Source organism: Scleropages formosus, chromosome 10, assembly GCF_900964775.1.
Source record: "Scleropages formosus chromosome 10, fSclFor1.1, whole genome shotgun sequence".
In the NCBI taxonomy this organism is placed as follows: Eukaryota; Metazoa; Chordata; class Actinopteri; order Osteoglossiformes; family Osteoglossidae; genus Scleropages; species Scleropages formosus.
The window spans coordinates 30,255,786-30,263,423 of record NC_041815.1 but is presented as its reverse complement, the minus strand read 5'-3'; positions in this window follow the sequence as shown (position 1 = coordinate 30,263,423).

Sequence of the window (7,638 nt, the reverse complement as noted above, 5' to 3'; positions counted from 1 at the left end):
GTCCCCCGTCCTTCTTACTGATAAAGAAAAACCCTGCTGCCGCAGGTGATGTTGAAGGACGGATCAGGCCGGCCTCAAGGGCCTCCCTGATGTACTCCTGCATAGCCCATTGTTCCGGCAATGACAGGGGATACACCCGACCCCGAGGTAGCGTGGTACCTGGTAAGAGGTCAATGGCACAGTCCCAGGACCAGTGAGGAGGCAGTTCAGCGGCACGGGCCTTACTGAAGACTTCTCGTAGATCCTCATAGTCAGGGGGTATGACCGGCTGGGTAAGGCCCTCTACCCCCTCCACTGACGTGGCCCGACAAGGAAGGGTGAGGCAAGACGAACGACAGGACTCTCCCCATGAAACCAGCTCATTGGTGCTCCATTTGAAGACTGGATCGTGACGTGTCAACCAGGGGTAACCTAGAATAATCGGGGTGTCTGGAGCTCGGAGCAGAAAGAAGGTAAGTTTCTTGTGGTGACAGGCTCCTGTCTCAAGCAGGAGAGGTACGGTTCTGTTATCAACTACCCCTGTCCCCAAGGGTTGACCATCAAGGGCTTTCACTCTCAGGGTGACCTCACAGGTCTTAAGAGGGACATGGTGTGCTCTGGCAAAGCCCCAGTCCATAAAACAGCTCACTGCTTTTGAATCAATGAGGGCACTTGCCTGCACCCGGCTTCCCCCGGCAATACTCACTGGCAACCGCAACTGTCCCCGGTGCTCCCCCGGACTCACCTTCGCGTCTTTGGAGGTCCCTTGGGGTGGTCGCGCCGGGCATGCGGCATGGAGATGCTCCTGGGACCCGCAATAGAGACACAGTTTCCCCACCAAGCACCGTCTTCTTTCTTCTGTCCTAAGCTGACCCGGTCCTATCTGCATGGGCTCGGGTTCCTCCTCTGGGCCGGACCCCGGGTGGATGGTCTGGTCTCCCCGGGGCTGTCGGCTCCTGCCAAGGTTGTCAATGGCGATGGCGGTCTCCACAAACCGGTCGAAGTCCCCATCCTCACCCCATACGTGAGCTCTTCCTGGATCCGGGGGTTCAGCCCTTTGCAGAAACAGGTGAGGAGGGCAGGAGAGTTCCATCCACTCTTGGCCACGAGGGGTCTGAACTCAAGAGCGTACTCAGCCACGCTTCTATCTCCCTGGGTGAGACGCATGAGACGATTACCCGCCGCGCGCCCAGCGTGAGGGTGGTCATAAATCGCTTCAAACTTCTTGCAGAAAACAGTGTAGGCGGTTCTTTGGCGGGTGCGCCACTCAGCGGCCGCCCACGCCCAGGCCGGACAGCAAGGACAGGACAAAAGCGATCTTGGATGCGTCAGTCTGATACATGTGAGGAGAACACTCAAAGACCAACTCACACTGCACCAGAAAATCTTGACATTGATCGGGAGAACCGTCATACATCTCTGGGGCAGCGATCCGTGTGACCGTACCGGATGCCTCTGGTGGTGTAGGCGGGGCAGGCTCAGCAGGAGTTGCGGGTGCCGTCTGGGTGGTGGGTTGGATAATACCTCCTGCTAGGAGAGTCTGGATCAATCCGTCTACCATCTTTTGCAGGCGCTGCAGTGAGTGGTCTTGCGCTCCCAAAATGTCGCCTTGCGTGGCGAGCGCCGTACACATTTGAGCATACTCCGCTGAGTCCTGGTAGCAGGCAGAACCTTCTGTTACGGTTGCACTTCGCGAGGACGGACTCAAGTGCAGAGTTTCATAAACAGATGTTTAATTAAGCCAAATCAGAATCCAAAAGCAAAGTCGAGGGACAGGTGTGGGTCAGGCGATCAGCAAACGTAATACAGAGGACTAGACAAAGAACGAGGTCAGGAATGTACAGGCAAAGGTCGATATCGGAAGAGGTTCACTGTGGCACGGCTCGGGAGGAAACAAAGGAGGCAAAGCAAGGTTCCGCATCTGGGCTTCCTCGGCGTCCCTCTTTATTGCTGTCCCTATTAGGAAACAGCAGGTGTCGCTGATGTGCCGGCTGCCGGGGACGTGACACCAGCAGCTTTGCGGATGTTGACTCAGCTAAAAGTTTTTCTCACATGTGCCACAGAGACGCTGAGACTGGAGTCACACAGGACTGTGGGAACTCTCACCAGGGGGTCTTTGTTCGCGAGCTCGAAACGGCCATAAAACATGTTCAGTTCGTCAGGGAGAGACACAGCGGCACCTGTCTGTGTCTGTGTCTGTGGTTTATAATCTGTTAAAGTTTGGATTCCCTGCCACAACCTACGTGCGTCTTGAGTGCAGTTAAACTCTGATTCCACCTTCCTGCTGTACTCCCGTTTCGTGCTGGCGATGGCTTTGCAGAGCTCATACTTATTCTTCTTGTATGCTTTCGTGTTTCTGGACTGAAACGCAGAGGTTCACTCACGGATCTTATTTCAGATTTCCGCGGTAATCCAGGAGATGTGCTTGTGGTACTTTGGGTATACATTCCTGAAGTCGATTTGGTTAAAGTCCCCAGAGATAATGAACAGGCTGTCTGGGTGCTTGTTCTCGTACTTAGTGACAACGTGGTACAGTTCGTTCTCAGCATTGTGTGTGTGTTCCCTTGGGGTGGGATGTAAACTGTGACCACGAGCACAGCCAAGAACTCCCTGGGCAGGTAGAATGGTCGGCATTTGATCAGAAGGTATTCAAGGTCCGGAGTGCAGTTCTGTGAAATCACTTCCACATTCATACACCATGTGTAGTTAATAAGAAAGCATATGCCCCTCCTCTTTTTTTCCCCGAGGAATCATTCCGATCCGTGCGTTGATTGAGAAGCCCTTGGGCTGGACCACGTGGTCCGGCATGCTGGCGGTGAGCCACATCTCCGTAAAGCAGAAAACACAGCAGTTCCGTAGGTCTCTTCGGAATTTAAGTCGTCCTCTGAGATCGTCCACTTTATTGTCCAGAGACTGAACATTGGACAGTAAAATACTGGGCATCGAAGGTCGTAACCCGCGGCGTTTTGTTCTCACCTGTACGTCAGCCCTGGGGCCCCTTTTCCCGAGCTTGTGTTGTCTGAGTGGTCCCTGGTGGGACACGGTCATGCTGTTCGCGGCAGAGCCGAGGCAGCGAGTTCCGCTCTCTAACGCTAACAATTGCGTCTAATCGCACTGTTTTACGTATTTGCAGAAGTGTTTGGTGATCATAAGTAATAAGAGAGTAAACTGGCTGGAAGGATAGTGACACAAACAAAACAATATACACTAAACTAACAAGTCTGCGAGGATCAGCAATCAGCACGTCGCCACGCACCGGCTGCATGCTTCTGTGAGGGAAATGCAATACTACACCTTTTTTCCTCTTTCATTTATATATCATATGGTAAATCATAACCCAAATTCTGTATCTGAGAAAGAAGAATGTGTGGAAAACCAGAGCTTATCCTAAGTTGTATATTTTTGTACATTTGGCAAGAACATGTGCCCTTCTCCTCTGAACCACACCTAAAGTTTCCGCAACAAATATGTCGATGACTCAAGTGTCTAAGTTTATTCCACTAGAAAAGTTAATGTTTCACTTCCGTCACAACTGTAACGAGTTCTGGAATATCTGGTCACCCTTTGTGGAACTTTTTAGGTATGGCTGCATTACCATCTTTGCTCAATATCATGACCTCACTGTGTGGAATCAGCATGTTCTCCCCATGTTCATGTTGGGTTTTCTCCAACAGGCCGTAGACATGTTTCAGTTGCATTGGTGGCTCTAAATTGCTTGCAGTGTGTTTGAGTTACTATGTATGACATTCCCCTTTGATGGATGCGTGTCCTGTCCAGGGTGGAACATGTGTCCTTCTGCTATGAACCACAGCTAAAGTTTCCGCAACAAATATGTCGATGACTCAGGTGTCTAACTTGAATCCACTAGAAAAGTTAATGTTTCACTTGCATTATAACTGTAATGAGCTTTGGAATATTTGGTCATCCTTTTTATAACTTCTTAGGCAAGGTTACATTTACATTTACATTTATTAATTTAGCAGATGCTTTTCTCCAAAGCGACGTACATCTCAGTAAAAATATACACACACACAGGACCACTTGTCCCATACAGGGTCACGGGGAACCGGAGCCTACCCGGTAACACAGGGCGTAAGGCCGGAGGGGGAGGGGACACACCCAGGACGGGACGCCAGTCCGTCGCAAGGCACCCCAAGCGGGACTCAAACCCCAGACCCACCGGAGAGCAGGATTGTGGTTCAACCCACTGCGCCACCGCACCCCCCTCAGTAAAAATACCATTTGTGCATTACATTAAGAGAAAGATACATAGCTGCAGAAGTGATTCTTAAGTAAACCTAGTTTGTTGCTTTCCACTTGATCCACCGATGTTCATCGCTCAAGTAGGTGCATAAAATGCAGGACAGATGAATCCTGATGACCTTCCTTCAATTTTTTTTTTTTAGAAGGTACACAAACATTTGCATACAGTGTTCACGACCGAAAGGATAAGATCACGGATACAAGTGGCTGAAATGAGTTTACATCGCAGGGTGGTGGGACTCACTCTTAGTGATAAGATTAGGAGTTTGGCCATCCAGGAGGAGCTCAGAGTAGAGTCGCTACTACTACACATTGAGAGGATCCAGTTGAGGTGTTTGGGCATCTGGTAAGGATGTGAGAGCGCCTCCCGTTGGAAGTATAGCAGGCACGGCCAACTGGGACGAGACCCCAAAGTCAGCCCAGGACCTACTAGAGAGATTACATCTCCCAGTTGGCTTGGGAGCGGCTGGGGATCCCCCAGGGTGAGCTGGAGGAAGTTGTGTGGGATAGGGATGTCCGAGCTTCTCTGCTCTCCCTATTGCCACCGCGGCCCTAAAGGACAAGTGGTTAAAAAGAATGGATGACCACATTCAGCATGTCATGCCCCTGACCACACCGCAGCCTATTGTACCTGGCAGGCATCAATGGAACTGAATATAAAAAGCCACACTACCCCAACCAGGTTGTGGAATCTCCCTGAGACAACCATCCCCTCTGCATTTGTTATCTGCATCTGTTGTCCTTCACCTTGTGTTCCTCCCTTGTTACCCTGGTCCCATCTCCTCACTCGAAGTCCTGACGGTCTGACCTCAACTGAGGCTTCGTCCTTCGACCAATACCTCGGCTCATCCTTTAGTACAACGTTCGCACATCGATTCATTGACACATGCCCATCCCCAACCACGAGTATTGCCTCACCCTTCAGAAAATGAATAAAACAATCCCGCACTTTGGGTCCTACCTGCAGTCTCCTGGACTCATATCCCTGACAGAAGATTCCACCTCTTACATAGACCCAGCAGAGATTGAGAAACTTTGATACACCAACATCACCAGGGGGTTTTGCTGGGTTCTCAGGAGCAAACCCTTCAGTGCTTGTCCAAGGCCATGCAGGAGATACTGTGTAACCTGCATCAGGATGGGGCCACAGCAGCAAATGGCACATCCACGTCTGCCGTGCCACCTCCCGCGTCATCAGCCATCACCTCCATGTCAGTCCCCACGGAGGACCCCCAGCTGGCCACACCCATGCGTTGAATTTGCGTATCGGAGGAGAACTGAACTTTCGATGAATTTGCGGAGAACACCATCACGATTGATAACCTCATGAGAGAGCGTACACAACGTTCCTGCCACGCACTCTCCCTGTCTGGATCTTTCTTTGAGGCGCTAAAGCCCCTGCCATTAGGAAGAGAATGCCTGATCCTGGAAGAAAGACAGTGGCAGATCCATGAGGGCCTCTGTCTGTACTGCGGGAGTGCAGTTCACTTCCAAGCGGTGGGTCCAGCACAATCAAACTCCGGTCCTCCTTTATAGGTGAGTGACCTCCCTCGGCCTGCCTCACAGCGCTTTGTGCTCGTTGCCATGTCATGGGGTGGAACCAGGTTTTGGCTCAGGCGTTCTTCGACTCAGGGGCTGCAAGCAGCTTCATTGATTATACCTTTGCACAGTATTCCCTTTCCTGGGTGTGACACAATGCTGCAGGTTAGCAAGCTGCACAGGCAACCACTAGGGACAGGTATAAAGAAAAGCTGCACAGAGCTGTTGCAGCTGCAAGTATGTCCTTCAGTGTCCTTCTACCTCATTAAATTCCTGGATAACATCCTGGGGTACACCTGGCTGGCTAAACGCAACCTGGTTTTTCTTGGAGCACCGGGAAACTAGTCTCACGAGGGTCACAATGTGACACCTTCTTTTTGACTCTGCCTTCAGAGCAGGTGACAAAGCAGCCCAACAAGGCAAGATTTCAAATAGTTTTTGGAAAAAACAGCCATTGTGTTCTTTGAGCCAAAGAGGAAAAGGACCATCCAAGCTGTTCTCAGCATCCGGTCCAAAAGCCAGCACCTGTTATGGTATGGGGGTGTGTCAGTGCCCATGACATGGGCAACTTGCATATCCATGAGGGCACCATTAATGTCGAAAGATATGTACAAATTTTGGAGCAACATAGGCTGCCATCCAGATGTCGTCTTGTCCAGGGACATCCCTGCATTCTCCAGCAGGATGACGGCAAACTGCATTCTGCCTGGATTACAAGTGCATGGCTGCATAAGCAGAAAGTACAGGTATTAGATTGGCCTGCCTGCAGTCCTGAACTGTCTCAGAATGTGTGGCTCATAATGAAGCGCGTAATACAGTAGCAAAGGCCCCATACAATTGTGCAGCTGAATTCCTGCATAATGGATGAATGGGGGGAAATTCCGCTTGCAAAACTTAACCAACTGGTGTCTTCATTGCCCAAATGATGTGTTATTAAAAGACATGGTGATGTTGCACAGTGGAAAAGACTTGACTATTCCAACTTTTTTGGAATATGTTGCAGGGATCAGTTTCAGACTAAATGTGTATCTTCATAGGGGGCGTGGTGGCTCAGTGGGTTGGACCGGGTCCTGCTCTTCAATGGGTCTGCAGTTTGAGTCCCGCTTGGGGTGCCTTGCGACGGACTGGCGTCCCGTCCTGGGTGTGTCCCCTCCCCCTCCGGCCTTACGCCCTGTGTTACCGGGTAGGCTCCGGTTCCCCGTGACCCCGTAAGGGACAAGCGGTTCTGAAAATGCGTGTGTGTGTGTGTGTGTGTGTGTGTGTGTGTGTGTGTGTGTGTGTGTGTATTCCAACTTTTTTGGAATATGTTGCAGGGATCAGTTTCAGACTAAATGTGTATCTTCATAGGGGGCGTGGTGGCTCAGTGGGTTGGACCGGGTCCTGCTCTTCAGTGGGTCTGCGGTTTGAGTCCCGCTTGGGGTGCCTTGCGACGGACTGGCGTCCCGTCCTGGGTGTGTCCCCTCCCCCTCCGGCCTTATGTCCTGTGTTACCGGGTAGGCTCCGGTTCCCCGTCACCCCGTATGGGACAAGTGGTTCTGACTGTGTGTGTGTGTGTGTATATCTTCAAAAAATAATAGAGCTGATTAGGTAAAACATCAAATACCTTGTCAATACTATTTTTGTTTCAATAGAAGTCAAAGTAAACTTACAAATCACTTCTTTTGGTTTTTATCAGCACTTTCCATACTGGCCCAACTTTTTTGGAATTGGGGTTGTACTTTCACTCAGACCAGTAATTGACTTTGTGATCTTTTCATTCTCCTGAAAATATTTGATTATCATCTTTCTGTATTGTGTTGACAAATGCAAAGTACAACGAAAGAAAATAAACAGAACACACCACAAAAACGACAATAT